The sequence below is a fragment of the Lutra lutra genome, chromosome 4, assembly GCF_902655055.1.
Source record: "Lutra lutra chromosome 4, mLutLut1.2, whole genome shotgun sequence".
Taxonomy (NCBI): Eukaryota; Metazoa; Chordata; class Mammalia; order Carnivora; family Mustelidae; genus Lutra; species Lutra lutra.
In genome coordinates, this window is record NC_062281.1 from 92,968,112 (window position 1) to 92,986,718 (window position 18,607).

The 18,607-nt window shown below is 44.8% G+C and overlaps 2 non-coding genes across 2 annotated transcripts; one reads left to right on the plus strand and one right to left on the minus strand.

The window, feature by feature from the left end:
- The first annotated feature begins 385 nt into the window (after positions 1-385).
- Positions 386-457, plus strand: TRNAQ-CUG (transfer RNA glutamine (anticodon CUG)). The gene has a single exon. It is a non-coding gene; the product is annotated as a tRNA-Gln (tRNA).
- A 7,935-nt stretch (positions 458-8,392) lies between these two features.
- On the minus strand, positions 8,393-8,464 carry TRNAQ-CUG (transfer RNA glutamine (anticodon CUG)). The gene has a single exon. It is a non-coding gene; the product is annotated as a tRNA-Gln (tRNA).
- Between the last annotated feature and the right edge of the window lie 10,143 nt (positions 8,465-18,607).

Here is an 18,607-nt window from a genome sequence, read left to right on the forward strand (position 1 = left end):
GCAAAGGGAAGGAAAGGAACACTTGTTATTGTTTGTTTGTTTTGTGGTTTTTGTGTATTTGTTTTTTTTGTTTTGTTTTGTTTTGTTTTGTTTTGTTTTGTTTCGTTTTTACCTCAGGGCAGGAAACTAGGCAGGATCCAGGCAAAGCAGGTGCACCTGGAGGAGGCATACGAAGCCCGTCCCTGTCGCTAACCCCCAAACGAACTTGATCTCGATCCCGACAGGCAAGCCCCCGGAGCGGCAGGGAGAACGTGAGCCCAAGAGACTCCTCGCGGGTCCAGGAGCCCAGCTCCGACCCCTGAGGTGGAGGCACGTCCCAGGAACGCCGGCGGGAGGAGATGCTGCCGGCACTCACCTCGGAGAGTCAGCGCGCCGCGCCCCAGGCGGTTCTATGGTGTAATGGTGAGCACTCTGGACTCTGAATCCAGCGATCCGAGTTCAAGTCTCGGTGGAACCTTGCCCTTCAGGCCGGGCCACCTTTACCTTTTGCTTTCCTCTCCGATACCCAGCGAGTCGCACGCGCTTTCCCTCTCGATGTCCCCGCCCTCATCCCGGGAGGGAACCTCCGGGGACGTCGCGCCGTTCTTCTCTCCCCCGCCCCCCTCAGGTGCGCCCTTCGCAGCCGCACCCTGCGCGCTCCTCAGCCTCCTCCTCAGGAACCAGGGACCCGGAAACCCGCGTCTCAGAGTGCCGTCCGCCGTCCCGCGTCACGGACACTGCGGCCACAGAGGGGGCACCGGGCCAGTGCCACCTCTCGTCGGGGTCCCCCTCGGGCCTCGGGTAAAACCCCGCGGCTGCACGGCAAGGGGCTCCCGCCGCGCGTCCTGTCGTTGCACCCACTCGCCTGCACGGTAGAAAACGATGGCAATGTGAAACTGCGTTGTTTACCCCCGCGCTGCGGAAGAGAGAATGCAGTTTCTAGGGTCCTGGGTTCCAGCCCAAGGTTGGGCGTCTTTCCTTTTCTTTTCCTCGGATCCTTTCCCGCCCCTCTCAGAAGAATCCCGAGTGTCTGTTCAGGCTAGTAGGGGTCGCAGTTGTCCTAAACTTTGTACTGGAGCGTGGGGCGTCTGTCTGGTCAGTCAACCCTAAACCGGGGGAAATAAGAGATTCTGGCTGGGGATTCTCTGGGCCTCACCTGCTGCCTTGGGGCTCCTCCAGGGGCGAAGGTAACACGAGCCAGGGGAGCTCCGAGTCCTGACCCGTAGGGTTCCCCTCGCTCCTGGGGCGACTCTGTTCCACGGAGAAGACGCCTTACGACTGGACCTGATGGAAACACGCTCGTTCTCTTCTGCTCGGTAAAAAAATGTGGTCACACGTTCTGAAGGACCTCATAGCTAGTGAAAATGTCCACTGCCACATCTCTCCTAGTTCTGGAACTTCCGCCCGTTTACAAAGGAATGTAAAATACAATTGTTCTCCAACGGCTCGCTTTGAGGGTCTGAAAAGCAAAGGAGTGAGAGCCCTAAGGCTGGAGGGGAGAAACGGAAAAGCAGAGACAGGAGGAGGAAAAGAGATAGGAAGGAGAAGGGTCGGGATCCGAGGGCGGGGAGCCAGGCTGTTCACCTGCGGATTCCGTTGCGGCTGCTGGCTCATTCCGCAGCGCTACCGCCTTTGGGTTGAATCTCGTCGATTCCCCGAGAACTTTGGCTTTACCTGGAAAGCACGAAAGCTGGCGTTGTCCTTGCTCTTTTCATTAATTGTGGAAGTCGGAGTAGGAGGGTAGATAGACCTGCAACTTACTGGGAACCAAGTTAGGACCTTACTGAATTCCCTGACGTTAACCGGCAAGTAGACTTTCCCTCCCTTCTCTCCCCTTGCAAGACAACTGCCGGCAGGACAGGCTTGGAGAGGGTCGAGGCGCCCAAGACCATGAAGATGGCCAAGGACTAGTTCTTTGCTGGACATGTGGTGGCTGAGCAGGCTATGCCCCTCCCAGAGCGTGGAGTCTGGGGGTCTGGCCAGCGGACTGAGCAAGGGGACCAGTCAGGGTGAAGCAATAGGCTTTCTCCAAAGCATTGCAGACATTCCTTTCTGACCTCCACCTTCTGTACTGGAGCGATCCTTTTAATGGAACTGCCTTGATGCATAGGTTTGGGTACCCTTACCTCGCCACCTAGAGCCTCACTCCCTACCAAGACTTGAGCCTCAGACATTGCTTCAAGGAGAAGTTGCCCTTTCTTTATTTTCCCACCTGAACTGCTCTGGCTCAAGCCCAGTGTCTGTCTTGTCATCAAGACAGCCTCTCACTCCTCCAGGGTGGGAGGGCAGATGCTCCTTCACTCCCAGCCCCTCTGCAGTCCCACAAATGTGTATGGTTTCAACCCATAGAAGCATATCCAAGGCCTACATCTCTCAGAACTCCTTTCCCTTCACCCTGGATCCATACTCTACTCCACACATCCATTGCAGAGTGATAGAGTTTTCTTCTTGTCCTTCTTGTTGCCCACCCAGCACTCCAGCATTTTTCTTCATTTTTGGAATTGTTGCTCCTTTCTTGGATAATGTCTTCCTTGTATTGTTCATGAAGGTGCTCTGCCCTCGTTTGCTCAAAGAGAGGACATGGACCTAAGCTCAACCAATCACCTCCAGTGACTGGAATATGAAAATTCCCTGAAATATGAAAATGGGAGGGGGGTGACCAAAGAGTAAATAAATCTCAGATTTATCCACTTGAAAAAAAGAGTCTGTGAAAACACTGGTCTTTGTTCCTCCTATTTGTATCCTATGTGGCCCAACTATAAATATAGAGCTTACATAGTTAATATAATAGTTGACTGATAAAATTATGATACAGATATTTTGGAAAATAAAGCAAGAGGAGACATGTTTGGTGTGGGGGTGATAATAGAGGGGTATGTGAGAGATAATATCTACAATTTGAAAATCAAGGAATAGTGAAGGGGGGTTGCTGTTTTCGAAAAAATCTTATGAGTATACATAACTTTGATAAAAATTTGTCCCAAATACAAAATAATTCCTTTGCCATATATGTACATATGTGTAAATTTAAAGTTTATTGTTTGTATCTCGAATATGAATTTTTATGTAGCCATATTATTGACTCTTCTGGAGGAATTCTGGGTTTGATGTTTTGCACAGAACATTTTCCCACTGTAGGTCTATAAAACTGTGAGCAAACATGGGTTCAAATGAAATGGCAGGTAAGCACTATCCAATTTTGGCAAAACATTGGAGAAAAGAATATTTTCATAAAATGTGGGGACGATGACCTACATTTTCTTTTCAGGGTAGTTAGGCAGGCAGTCACAAACTTTGATTGACAATTCCATGTTCAGGACTCTGGAGAGAAGGAGAGGCATGATAATACATATTTGTATATATGTGTTCCCTGCAGTAGTATGTGTGATAATCAATATTGGAGTCAATTGCATGACCATCAATTAGAGAGACTGTTTGAATAATGACTTATTTATATCAAGAAGGATCCTAACTAAAAAGAACAAAGCAGGTAATGAAAATGCTGATGGCAATGGTGCTGGTAAGAGCTAATGTGCTTTGAACATTTGCCTGTGAGAGTCATTGGCTACGTGCTTTCCTCACACATCTCATTAAGACTCTGGACAAGCAAAATACTCCATTTTGCTCATCTTACATGTAAAAATGGAAGCACAGAAGAGTCATATAACTTCTTTGGACTGATTAAGTTTCCCTCCCAGGGCCTGTGCCTTCACCAGTGGATATGAGCCAGATTCTCTTGTTCTCCGTTTTAGGGATTTACAATGTTCCAAATACGTTAAGCTGTAAACCAGGCTCTGGAAAAGTAGGGGAAGATGTAAGGGCAGTTGTAGATTGTATGTACTCTGGAGCTCCAAAACATTTTCCTCAAAGTGGGGACTCATTGTTAGTGGTACCTGGGAAATAGAAAGCATAAATTTGGTATCCTAAAGAGAAAGAGAAAAGGTTGGAAAGCCACATTCTCCAGAAACCCAAGCATCCCTGGGTGGGATTGAACCACCAACCTTCCAGTTAATAGTCCAGCACACTAACCAACTGCACCACAGAGACACTCCATGTAGTTACTCATTGGCTGGTGGTCAGTTATACTATATACATTATGGTTTCGTGTTCCTGGTCAAAGTCTGAGAAGAATGCACAACCTGACGACTATGGTTAACCTTGCTGTATAGTATATTTGAAAGGTGTTAAGTAGTTGTTATGAGTTCTTATCAAACGGAAAAAATACATTTAAAAACATTTTTATCTATATGAGAGGATGGATGTTCACCCAGCTTGTAATCATTTCACAATATAAGTAAGTCAAGTCATTGTGCTGTATATCTTAAACTTTTAAAGTGCTGTATCTCATTTCAATCTCAGTAAAACTGGGGGAAAGTATATTATCCATAATCATCTCAATGTACAGAGGTACAGAGAAGTGATTTTTGTGCCCAAACTAGGGCGCCCTCAACTCTTCTGTTTGGCCTAACCTCCCTCCCTGCTCCAGAAGCCTGAGGGTGCAGGAGACATTGAGGTCAAGAGTCCTGTGATTACCTAAATTTGGGCGATGGCTTGGAGCCCAGGGAGTGAACTCCCAGGATCAAACATCAGGTGCCCTGTGACAACCACAGCCTCTTGGTTGGAAGTCATCCATTGTTCAGGTCTTTGCTCCACTTCACCTGTCCTGCTCTTCTTCGCGAGTCCCCCTAGATCGGGGGAGGGTTGGGGACAGAGAGGGTGAGGGCGCAAAGAACCAGAATCAGCTGTTCTTCCACCACCCCAACCCCTGGAGGCCACTAGATGGGGACTCCATGGGGGCAGGGACTTGGGTTTGCTCACTATGCAGCCCCCTCTCTTACAATATTGCCTGACACTTAGGCACCCAATAAATGCCCCGTGAAGGAGTCCGTTGCGCCGCAGGGGCCTGAAGGGGACAGGAGAGGCACCAGGAATTTCACCTTGGACGATTAATTTTAGTTCTAGAGAATCCCCTGTATGGGAAGAAGTCAAAGTTGGTCATTCTTTAATATCTTATACCAGAAGCTGATTTAGAACCAGGTCAAGGTCCTGATCATGAAAACCTTTAGAGGACACCACCCAGAACGTCTCTGAGCCCCCCACCCACGGCGGTGCTGCGGCCTCAGCCTAGGGGATGCGGGTGGGCGCAGGGAGAAAGGTGATGAGGGGAGCTGAAGAGCAGTAGGAAGTGGGTGGGAGTGAGGGTGGTCTGGAGTAGGAAAAGGAAAGGGCAAAGGGAAGAGGAGTGAAAATAAAGCTGAGAGGCACCAACTCTAGCCACTGAAAGCAAAACTGGTTAAAAAACGCTGAGGCTATTTAGGTGGGTTAATAGATGTCAACCACAGCGCAGCAGGTTGTCGACGGCCTGCGTTGGTGGTACAGTGGTTAGTACTCCGCCTTGCGATCCTAGTAACCCTGGCTTGAATACTCGCTCTTTTTCTCTTTAAACAACCTCCCATCCCAGTAAAACTGGCGATAGGGTGCGATTTCCCTCAATGAGCGATTTCCCGCAATGAAACTGGAGACTGCGAACAGCTGAATCAGGCTCTCGAGGTCCCACGTGGCGGAGCTCCCAGCCTCAGCTCCCGAGAGGGAGCAGAGAGAGACCTGCCTAACTTGGGGAAAGGCCAAAAAGTCGCCCAGAGGCGAGGTCTGAGGCGCCCAGAGTCCCCATCCTCAACCCCGCCCCTGCCCGGAGAGTGGAGGCAAAGACAGCAAAGGGCCAGATCCGCTTTGAGGGAGGAAAGAGCCTGCACAGGGAACCACTCACTTTCATTGATGGGTAAGACTCTGAAGAAAAGCAACCAGCTTTGCCTTGGAAAGGGAATTCTTGCTACCCTTAGGTAGAAGACAAAAATTCCAGCTTTTCACATCTAACTTGTTTAGTTTGTAGTGTATGACTTCTGCTGATGTCTTAATTATCACAGTGAAACAGACCTTTTTTGTTGGTACAAATTCTCCATAAATTTTAATGTATATGTGGATTTGTGTAGTCACCACCATAATTGCAATACATACAGTTTCATCTCACCAAAAACTTTCTTTGTGCTATCTTGTTACTGTTACAACTCAAGGCAAAGGTAAATAAAGCCCTTACAATCACTGATCTGTCCATCACTATATATATCTCTATCAATTTGTGGGATATATAGATAGAGATCTATAGATATATCTATCTCTCTATTTTTTTTTCCTGAAAATGTCATAAGAATGGAAGCATATAGTATGTAGTCTTTTCAAACTGGCTTCTTTTACTCAGCAAGGTGGAGTTGGGATTTGTTTTGTAGATCAACAGTTCCTGTTTGCTGCAGAATATTCCATCCAGTGGGTATGCCACTGTTTTGTTTATCAGGTAACCCTTTGAACCACATTGGATAATTGTAACTTCTGCTCTTACAAATATAGCAGCTATGAATATTCCTGTAGAGATTTTTGTGTGAACATTAGTTTTTATTTCTTTGAGGCAGATTCCTGGCAACCCAAGTTTGCTAGATCATATACTACTTGCAGGCTTAACTTTATGAGAACTACCAAATCTTTTCCAGAGTGCTTATACCATTGTGTATTCTCACCAGCAGTGTTAAGAGAATTCTAGTTACTCCTTATCCCAGACACTTGGTACTGTCATTCTAGTAGATGTGTAATGGTATTTCATTTTGGTTTCAATTTGCATTTCCCTGATGCTTAATGATGTTCATATGCTTGTATCCTCTAGAGAAGTCTGTTCATGTCTTTTGCTTACTTTTCCATTATTGTTTGTTTCCTTATTGTTAATTTAAGATTTCTTTATATATTCTTGTCACCAGCCTTTTGTCCTATTTGTGATTTAATTTTTTTCTCCCAATCTGTAACTTTTCATTCTCTTAGCTGTTTTTTTATTTTTTATTTTTTAAAAAAGATTTTATTTATTTATTTGACAGAGATCACAAGAAGGCAGAGAGGCAGGAAGAGAGAGAGAGAGAGGGAAGCAGGCTCCCCGCTGAGCAGAGAGCCCGATGCAGGGCTCGATCCCAAGACCTTGGGATCATGACCTGAGCCAAAGGCAGAGGCTTTAACCCACTGAGCCACCCAGGCGCCCCTCTTAGCTGTTTTTTTTTTTTTAAACATTTTTAATTTCAGTGATGTACAATTTATTGATTTCTTTTCTGTTTTCTGGATAGCACTTTGAGTGACATCCCTAAAAACACTGCCTAACCCCATGCCATGCCATGAAGATTTTCTTCTATAAAACATTTAGTCTGTTCTCCATTTTAGTTTTTTTTTTCCATAAACTGTATGGTTTAGGTGGATTTTTTTCCTTCATATGGATGTCCAGTTATGCCAACACAATTTGTTAAAAAGAAAAAAGTCTTTCTTCACTGAATTGCTTTTACACTTTTGTCAATAATCAATTGGACATATTTCTGTAGACCTATTTCTGGACCTTCTATTCTGTTTCATTGGTCTGTGTTTCTATCCCTTTGCTCACCCACAATATCTTGCTAACTGAAGCTTTATACTAACTCTTAAAAATGGGTAGTCTTATTCCTCTAACTTTATGGTACTTTTACAAAGTATATTTAGTTCTTCTCAGGATTCTATCTCTCTGCCATTCCATACCAACAAATTGAGAATCTGTTTATATCTACAAAAATTTTAAAACTTCAAAGACTCTGTGAATAGAAGGAAAAGATAGTGGTCTTCTTTTCCTACGGCGTCTTGTTGGAGTAGATCCAAGGGAGTAAGAAGGGGGAGCCCTGTGGGCGGCAGCAGGTGAGGCCCAGAGAATCCCCAGCCAGAATTTCTTATATCCCGCGGTTTAGGGTTGACTGACCAGACAGACGCCCCACGCTCCAGTACAAAGTTTAGGACAACTGCGACCCCTACTGGCCTGAACAGACACTTGCGATTCTTCTGAGAGGGGCGGGAAAGGATCCGAGGAAAAGAAAAGGAAAGACGCCCACCCTCGGGCTTGAACCCAGGAAACTGCGTTCTCACCACCGTACGACGGAGGTGAGAAACGCGGTTTCACATTGCCATCGTTTTCTACCGTGCAGGCGAGTGGGTGCAACGACAGGATGCGCGGCGGGACGCCCTCGTTTTCGTGGGCGCAGCGCCGGGTTTTACCCGAGGCCCGAGGGGGACCCCGACGAGACGCGGCACTGGTACGGTGGCCCCGCTGTGGCCTCAGTGTCCGTGGCGGGGCGGCGGGGGGGGGGGGCGCGGGGCGGCACTCTGAGACACGGGTTCCTGAGGAGGAGGCTGCGGAGCGCGAAGGACATGGCTGCTAGGGGTCCACCTCAGGAGTGCGGGGTCTCCACGTCCACGGAATTTACCTCCCCGGGTTGGGGGCGGGGACACCGGGAGGGGGAAGGCACGTGCCACTCACTCGGTATCGGAGAGAAAAGCAAAAAGCGGCAGCTTGGCCCAAAGGGCAAGGTTCCACCGAGACTTGAACTCGGATCGCTGGATTCAGAGTCCAGAGTGCTCACCATTACACCATGGAACCGCTGGGGGTAAGCATCTTCTGACTCTCTGGGGTGGATGCACACAGCCTTTCCTCCCGCCGGCGTTCCTGGGGCGCGCCTCCTGCCGGGTTCTTCTTCTCCCCTCCAGGTCGGAGCTCCGCTCCTGGACCAGGGAGGAGTCACCAGGGCTCACGTTCTCCCTGCAGCTCCGGGGGCTTGCGGGTGGGGATTGAGATCAAGTTCGTTTGGGGGTTAGCGACAGAGACGGGCTTTTTATGCCTCCCCCAGGTGCACCTGCTCTGCCTGGGTGACTAGTTTCCTCACAAGTCTGAAATCCCGGTGTCAGCTTGTTATATTTTCATCTGATGCTCAGGCTCCTCTTCCAAGCTCACTACAGTTACTGGTAGAATTTATTTGCTTCATGTCTCCAGAGGCAAGGGAAACAAAGGCAAAAATGAACTACTGGAATGTCATCAAGATCAAACACTTTGCACAGCAAAGGAAACAGTGGACAAAACCAAAAGACAACTGACAGAATGATAGAAGATATTTGCAAATGTCTTATCAGATAAAGGGCTAGTATCCAAATTCTATAAAGAACTTATAAAACTCAGGGGCGCCTGGGTGGCTCAGTGGGTTAAAGCCTCTGCTTTCCGCTCAGGTCATGATCCCAGGGTCCTGGGATCCAGCCCCACATCGGGCTCTCTGCTCTGCAGGGAGCCTGCTTCCTCCTCTCTCTCTGCCTGCCTCTCTGCCTAGTTGTGATTTCTCTCTGTCAAAACAAAAACAAAAACAAAAAACAAACAAACAAAAACTTATAAAACTCAACACCCAAAGAACAAATAATCCAATCAAGCAATGGGCAGAAGACATGAACAGACATTTCTGCAAAGAAGACATCCAGATGTCCAACAGAAACATGAAAAAGTGCTCAACATCACTTGGTATAGAGAAATACAAATCAAAACTGCAATGAGATACCACCTCACACTAGTCAGAATGGCTAAAAAGTGGCTAAAACCAGTCAAGAAATGACAGATGTTGGTGAGGATGCAGAGAAAGGGGAACCTTCTTACACTGTTGATGGGAATGCAGCCTGGAGCAGCAACTCTGGAAAACATGGAGGTTCCTCAAAAAGTTGAAAATAGAGCTACCCTATGACCCAGCAATTGCACTTCTGGGTATTTATCCCAAAGATGCCAATGTAGTGAGCCAAAGGGGCACCTGTGCCCCAATGTTTACAGCATCAATGTCCACAATAGCCAAACTATGGAAAGAGCCCAGATGTCCATAGACAGATGAATGGATAAAAAAGATGTTACACACACACACACACACACACACACACACACACAATATTATGCAGCCATCAAAAAAAAATGAAATCTTGCCATTTGCAATGACATGGATGGAACGAGGATATTATGATAAGCAAAATAAGTCAGAGAAAGACCATTATCATATGATCTCACTGATACATGGAATTAAAGAAACAAAACAGAGGATCCTAGGGTAAGAGAGGAAAAAAGAAAACAAGACAAAACCAGAGAGGGAGACAAACCATAAGAGAGTCTTAATCATAGGAAACAAACAGGGTTACTGGAGGAAGGTGGGTGGGGGGATGGGGTAACTGGGTGCTGGGCATTAAGGAGGGTATGTGATGTAATGAGTGCTGAGTATTATATAAGACTGATGACTCACTGACCTTTACTTCTGAAACTAATGATATATGTTAATTAATTGAGTTTAAATTAAAAAATTAAATTAAATTAAGTGAAAAAAATAATTCATTTGCTCGTGGTTATAGGACTGAAGTCCTTGTTTTCTTGCTGGCTATCAACCAGAGGCCATGCTCTGCTTCTAGAAGCTGCCTACATTCTTCTTTCATCGGGCCTTTCCATTGTCAGACAAATAATTCTGTGCTAAGTCCTCATGATTCACTCTGATTTTTCTTCTGCCAGCCAGAGAAAGCTCTCATATTTAAGGAGTCATGCAATTAGATGTGGTCCACCCAGATAATATCCCCATCTTAAAGTCAGCCATGCTATATAACAACATTACCATGGGTGCAATATCTCATCACTCTAACAAGTTCCAGGGATGTGGGGAAGACATATTTGGAGATAATTTTAACTTCTCTTCACTATAGTCCAGCCTCTGAGTTCAGGGATACATGTCCCTTCCAAATGCAAAATACATTTACCTTACCCATAAGGTTCCCAAAGTTTTATCCCATGGCAGCACCAGTTCAAAGTAAAAAAAAAAAAAAAGGTTGTGTAATCAGCTCAAAATTCCAAAATCACATCTGAATCATTTATATCAGGTGTAGATGACTCCTGAAGGTGTCCATTAAGCACAGAGTACAATTCCCCTCTCTCTGTGGACCTGTGAAACTATAAAACCATTGAGCTGCATCCCCTCCCCCACCAAGTGCAATAGTGAGACAGATAAAGGATAACATTTATTTAGGTTCCAGCTGAAAAAAGGGAAAATGGAAGGTATTAAAAGGTCACTGATGCAAAATAATTTGGAAATCCACCCAAACAAAATTCAGCAGGAATTCCTTGATTAGGCTTCAAGACCCAGGAATAATCCCTCTGTGACATGAGGCTTTGCCTCTAGGCTCCCATTTGTTTGCATCTTCATTTAATTATTATTATTATTTTTTTCTTTTCTCTCATAGGTCTCTGGCTCTTCCACTTCCTTCTCATACAGCATCCTCCCATTAATGGTTGGTATGTTGTCCCCACTTGAACAGGTCTGATAGTGACCTTGTTGTGGTTCTCTCCCCCAGGAAGGGCTCCCCTCACCACCTCACTCATCTGGGATCCTCTTCCCTGACCGGATTTCTCTCTGTCATGATTCTTTCAGCTTATGAATGTGCCTTAGGAGAAGGCTAGAATTGTAGAGCCCCAGAACTGTCTCTGCTGTCTCTTCTCCAGGAGGAGAATAAATGACAGAGGCCTTCATAAAGGAATGACCCCCCTGAGGGTGGACATCCCCAGCAATTAGAACAGAGGAGGAAAACTACAGGGAAGCAGAAGCCCTACAAACCCAAATTGTGGAAGCAGGACCCACATCAGGGAGGAGCCCTTCCCGGAAATGTCCCCATCGCCCCACTGAAAGCCACCTTGGATGAAGGACATGGTGTGGGAGGCCACGGTAAGGCTTGAGATGAGAACCAAACCAGGCCCTGACTTGTGCCTCCTTTAAAGGCTGAAGAGCCGAACAATAGGCTTAGGTCGATAAAGTCGAGTAGCATTGAGAAAGGGTCTGTGCTATGTGTTGCGCGCTCGCTTATGTAACTTCCCACACATTTGCTAGTCAGATAGAGACGATTTGGTCGGGGTCAGAAATTCTTGGCTGGTCCTTGCTGTCCTTGCACGGGCTATAGACTACACCACTGTAAGACTGTGCTGTGCTTACATAAACTATGTCTTGAGTGGCCTTGAAGTCAGTACATCTGGCGCTAGAGGGTCTGCTATTGGTGCTTGGGAAATAGATAATGGGAAAGCTTGAAGGATTTTCTGTGCATGTTGCAAACTCTTTAGTAATCAGCTAAAAATAGATACTTTCTTATGATTGTTTCTGTTAGCTATATAATGCCTTGCTGCCTTGAATAAAATTGGCACTATTGGACATCCTCTTTGGTGCTCCTCCTGCCCCCATCTCTTTGTCTCTTAATTTCTTTTCACCATCCTCTTACCCTCTCAACCCTGGTCGATTTGTCGCGCCGGCTGCGACAACATGGTCTGCTCAAAGCAGAGTTAGTCTTGTGAGCACTGGGTCTTTCAGAATCTCCATCCTCAGCTGTTTGTTTAAAATGGGCTTTGTCCATTACTGAGGACCTCTTTGGAGTTTTTGTCTGAAGTGCAACTTTGGAGGCCTTACCCCCAGGGGAATGGAACAGGCACCACAGTGACTCTGATGGAGGTGTTCTTTAGCTCTGCAGCTGTGCCCAGGGACGGGAGCCCTGTCTGCTACATGATATCCCATTTCACATCTAACTCCAGTGCTTCATGCTGCCTTCTCTAATTTATATCCTACACTCTCTATCGTACTTGAGATAAATATGCTCAAAGAGGTAATTATATCGTCCACTAAAGCATATGTGGCATTGGGATCTTGGACTACTTTTCTTTTTTTTTTTTAATTTTTTTATTTTTTTCAGCATAACAGTATTCATTATTTTTGCACCACACCCAGTGCTCCATGCAATCCGTGCCCTCTACAATACCCACCACCTGGTGCCCCCAACCTCCCACCCCCCACCCCTTCAAAATTCTCAGATCGTTTTTCAGAGTCCATAGTCTCTCATGGTTCACCTCCCCTTCCAATTTCCCTCAACTCCCTTCTCCTCTCCATCTCCCCTTGTTGGACTACTTTTCTTAAGGCTGTGCTTTTCTTGCTTCAGCGCAGACCTGGGATAGGGTTTGAATGAAAATATGGTTGGGACTAGAGATCAGTAAACTATGGTTATTGCTGGGAACTGTTATTTATCCACTGGACAAGTATTTACTGAATGTTTCACTGGGCAGGAGGCACTGGGGACATGGAGTGAGCAAGGAAGACTAAGTGCCAGCTCTCAGGAAAATGAACTTTGACACTGGAGTCAGATATTTTATAGATAATCACATAAGTGCATTTTACTTGTGATTATGATAAATATTATTTAATACTTTCGTGTTACGTGATCCTAATCTCTTAGCCAGTGATTTAAAAGTGAATATAAGTAATAGCATTACATAATTGTGAGAAAAGATCTGTCCCCAGATAAGCCCTTCTGGTATTTTAAACAGTGGAAATACCTACATTTGATCCAAAGTTTCCTCAAAATTATTTATTTTTAAGTTGAACTTTTAATTTCAGTGTCCCCTGAAGTTCAGAAGTGGGTTTCTGGAGGGTGTGTAGGAGCTTTGACAGGGAAACATGCAGCCAAGGCCTGTGTGAGGGTTCTGCTGCTATCAGCTGGAAGGGGAGTTTGGGAAATTCTCCTAATGTCTGTGGGCCTCAGTTTCCTCATGTGTAAGATAAGGTTGATATTCAAATTCTCCAAAATCCATTCCTGCTCAGTTTCTGTGAGTGCATGAGGGACTGAGGTGCCAGTTTTGCTGCTCTGGGGACTGCAGCTAAGACCTGACTTGGTCCCTTCTCTGTGTGTCTCCTGCAGGAGCCCAAGCTGAGTCCACACTGTAAAGAGAACTGGAGGAGGAGATGAAAGATAGGATATCAGCAGGTTTGGGGGATGAGAACAACACAAAGAAAGACAAGGCAATGGTGGAGCAAGTGGTTGCGGAAGGACAGAAGAATAAGGACAAATCGAGTTCAGAAAGATCAGGGGAAACTGAGGAATGCATACACCAGCATCCAACTCTGCAAGGAGCTGCCTGAGCTCAGCGGGGAGGACTAGGAGAGTAACTTAGTCCATCGTGAACCTGTGCCCCTGCTGAGGAGCCCCACAGGATGGATCAGGATTTGTTTGTATTGCTGGAAACACCAATTCCCAGAGGAGGAGGATGTGTCCATGAGGCTCTGCCCCGTCCCCTAGCTTTGACCTTGGAGCTGCCCTCATGGTGGATGTCTTCCAAGTAAGTGTGGGCTTAGAGGAGTCGAGAATGTTTGGATAAGTGTTGGAGATGTCCATTCTTACTGAAGGGAGTTATGCCCTGACAAATCTGACCCTAATCATAGCTCTAGGTGCCAAATAACAAAGCAAACCACTTACTTCCATTGGTTGTACAGAAACAGGAGGCCCTTAATGCACATAACTGGAAAGTTACTCTGCCTATGGGGTCATGCAATAGAACAGATCACTCGGGTAGTGGCCCAAGAAGGGGATGGGTTGAGTTTGTGGCAGTGTCTCCTAGGTCTTGGAGAAGAAGGTTTGGGGCTTGAAGTTGCAGGTGGGTTGGCTCATGGCAACATTACACAATCTTGGGAAAACATGTCTAGCACAATTTTGGATTCAATGGACACTAAATGTTTATTCCATGATCTGCAGTCATCCTTTCACAGGTTATCCACTATTGGCTTCAACCAAAAATGATTTTTCTATTCATAGAAATACCAAGGAGTGCCTGGGTGGCTCAGTCAGTGAAGCATCTGACTCTTGGTTCCAGCTCAGTCAGTCACAAGCTGGTGGTAGTGGGATCAACACCGAGTTAGGCTCCATGCTCAGCACAGAATCTATTTCAGCTTCTTTCTCCCTCTCCATCCCCCTCTGTTCTCCCAGATTGCACTACTCTCTTTCTTGAAAATAAATAAAATCTTTAAAAAATAATGATGTTCTCAAATATGCAGATTTAAATACATCCTACGATGACTTTGATAAACAAGGTAAAGCAGCTTTTTGATTTTTTTTTTAACAGAGAGCAGAAGAGGCGAGTAACATCATATCATCTCAACATCCGAAAGTAAACAGGTAAAAGAAATAATGTGTGGAATTATATGTCATCTACACAATGTTAGTTGATTATAAACAAATTGGAATATATCTATATTTATATTGACTCTTAGGTCCAGTGAAATAGGCAGAGCATTGGGAAACAAAAACTGGCCTGGGGGTGCCTGGGTGGCTCAGTGGGTTAAGCCTCATGCTCGAGTCATGATCTCAGGGTCCTGGGATTGAGCCCCACATTGGGCTCTCTACTCAGTGGGGAGTCTGCTTCCCCCTCTCCCCTCTTCCCCCTCTCTGCTCTGCCTACTTGTGATCTCTGTCTGTCAAATAAATAAATAAAATCTTAAAAAAAAAAACTTGCCTGAAAGTCATTTGGGTAATTAGACTTTAGAAAACCATTAGACAAACCTAAAGCAAATACATTTAAAGCTGTCTGTGATCCACGTGTTGGCCCATCATGGGTGAACTTTAGGTGAGACACCTAACACTGAAGAGATGCTTTGATTTCTTTGAGACCTGTTACCTGAGACACAGGGAATGTGACTTTGTTAGTTATGCCAGTGAGCAAGCTTTACCGGATAGGATGTTTAGTTCAGTGACAAAAGAGGTAACTTAAATATGCTACACACACCAATCATTACTTAAGTCAAAGATCTTCATTCTTCTTTGGGGGCGTGGAGCTGACACAAAGGACTACAGATTCTGTTGCAGAATCAAGACCCAATGCTTACAGACAGATGGCAGTGGACACCTACTTCAGATCTGGAGTACGAGCCTTTGTCTCCTAAGGCAACTGAGTCACACAACTTGGTCACATAACTCGGTCTCACACAGTCCTCAGCCTGCTACTATTACTTATTTTCATGCTGTTGGTGTCATTAAAATGATAAAATAAAATAAAATAAAATAATAGACCACATCAGAAATGAGAGAAAGCAGATTTGGGCACAAACTCATGGCATTTGATGGATATATCATTGCAGACTGTTCCAAAGTTTCTGGCAGTGCATAATGCTGGCAATAGATTACTGAAGACTAAATTAATTAATAAGAGAGAACATCGACCTCTAAATTTTGCAACTGTGGTGTTACAGCTACACACAAGATAACCTGGCAGCCTTGCCAACTGAATGATTACTCTCAAGGAAAGTGTATTAATGGACATACAAAACATTTCGCATGCATTGGTCGACAAGACTCTGTAAAATCTGCCCAGCCACAGGACTGCATGTGGGTTGGATTATTCCTTTTCCTTGGGCTGCTGAGAAAAGTGCAAGGGAATGGAATCAGATCCTTCTCACCTGGCAAATACCTAAATCTCCAAAGATCCAAGATCCAGATCCACTGCCAGATCCAGCTTGAATCTGAAATATGTTTCTTTGTATCAAGATCCAACATCAATATATAAAATTCAGGTGTGATTTATGTGATTGCAATGCCTAACTGAAATGTGAAAAGTAGTATCATTTGTAATAGTGTGAAGCTTGAAATATTGAGTGACAGAGCAGATTGAAAATCACAGATTATTTCACAGAGAAATGAATGAAGCCTTAGAAAAGGAAGAGAATTTCCTTATTTGGGGGTGGCAAGATTTAATACTGTTCAAACATCAACTTTCCCCATTTGATCTATACATTCAATTCAATCTCTCTCAAAATCTCAGCCTGTGTCTTTGGTAGAAAGTGACCAGTTGATTTTAAAATTCATATACATATATATATAACATCATATGGCCAAACACTTGTGAAACAAAGAACCAAGTTTTAGGGTTAGCTGTACCTAATTTGAAGAACATTTATATATTCTATATATTCTATATTCTGAAATTATAGTAATCAAAACAGATTGGTATTGGCATATGACAGTTAAGTAGATCAATGAAATGGATTACAGAATCCAAAAATAAAGTAACACCTATATAGTAAACAGATTTTTGACAAATGTGAGAAACAAAGCACTGTAAAAAATATAATCTTTTGGAGCATGTGGGTGGCCCAGTTGGTGAAGCGTCTGACTCTTGATTTTGGCTCAGGTCATGATCTCAGGGTCCTTGGGATCTAGTCCCTCATCAGGCTCCATGTTAAGCAGGAGGTCTGTTTGTGATTCTCTCTCTCTTCCTCTGCCACCCCCACATAAATAAATAAATCTTTTAAAAAAGTATAATCTTTCAACAAGGGGTAAAGTATAATCTTTTCAACACATGAATATGGACATGACATGGGTATGCATATGAAAATAAATAAATACATAAAATTGGATCCATAACTTACATTATACAGAAATTAGCTTAATATAGAGCATGAGCCTAAATTGATACCCTAAAACGTTAAAACTTTCAGAAGAAGGCATAGGAGAAAATCTTTAGGAGCACGTGGGTCACACAGTCGGTGGCTCATGTGACCCATGATATTGACTAACATCCTGATCTCGTGGGTTGTGGGATCAAGCCCAGAGTAGTCTGTGCTCTCAGTGGGCAGTCGGCTTTAATTTCTCTCCCTCTGTCCCTCACCCCACTTGCTCTGTCTCTGTCAGTCTCTCTAAAAATTAGAAACATGGGGCAGGCAAATGGACAAGCAGACTCCCCACTGAGCAGGGAGCCCAACCTGGGGAGGGAAGGGCGGGGGGTTTGGGTGGCAACCGCAGGGCCCTGGGATCATGACCTCAGCCGAAGGCAGATGAGTAAGCAACCGAGCTAACCAGACACCCCAATAAATAAACCTTAAAAAAATCCTTATAATCTTAAGTTGGACAATGATTTCTATTCTTTTAGATTTTATTTATGTGACAGAGTGAAAGAGAGAGCACAAGCAGGGGAGAAGCAGAGGGACAGGGAGAAACGGGCTCCCCGCTGAGCAAGGAACCTGATGCAGGGCTGGATCCCAGGACCCTGGGATCATGACCTGAGCCAAAGGTTGACACTTCATCGACAGAGTCACCCAGGTGCTCTTGGACGTTGACTTATTAGATATTACACCAAAATTGTGATTTTTGAAAGAACAAATTGATAAACTGGATTTCATCAAAAGTTAAAACTTTGGCTCTTCAGAAGCCATTGGTGAGAGAATGCAAAGTCAAGTCACACATAGGGAGAAAACAGTTATAAATTTCATACCTGAAGAAGGTCTCCTAATACAACATTGGAAGACTCTCAAAAGTCAATAAGAAGACAAACAACCCAATTTAAAATGGGTAAAAAAAATTGCCTGGGTGGCTCAGTTGGTGAAGCAGCTGCCTTTGGCTCACGTCATGATCTCAGCATCCTGGGATCTAGCACCCGCTGCCTTCTGTCAATCTCCCAGATGAGCAGGGAGTGCTCTCCCTCTGCCCTCCTCACCCTGCCCCACACCCTGATCTTGCTCTCTTCTCTCTCTTTCAAATGAAAGAAATAAAACCTTTAAAAATTAAAATAATAAAATAAAATGGGTAAAAGATGTGTAAAGACAGTTCAGCAAAGAATATATATGGAAGGCATATAAGAACATGACAAGATCTATCATTAGTCCTTAGGAAAATACAATTTAAACCACTATCTGCCAATGAAAATGGCAAAAATGAAAAGGATCTCCAGGATGTGAGGGAGCTAGATTTCTCATACACTGCAGATGGCAAGGCTAAATTCTACTACTCTAGAAAATATTCTGGAAACTCTTTTTTTTTTTTCCTTAAGACTGACTTATTTGAGAGAGAGAGAGTGAAAGTGAGTGTGGGAGGGGCAGAGGGAAAGGGAGAGGGACAGAATCTCAGGAAAACTCCCTGCTGAGCCCTGAGCCCTACTTGGGACTCTGTT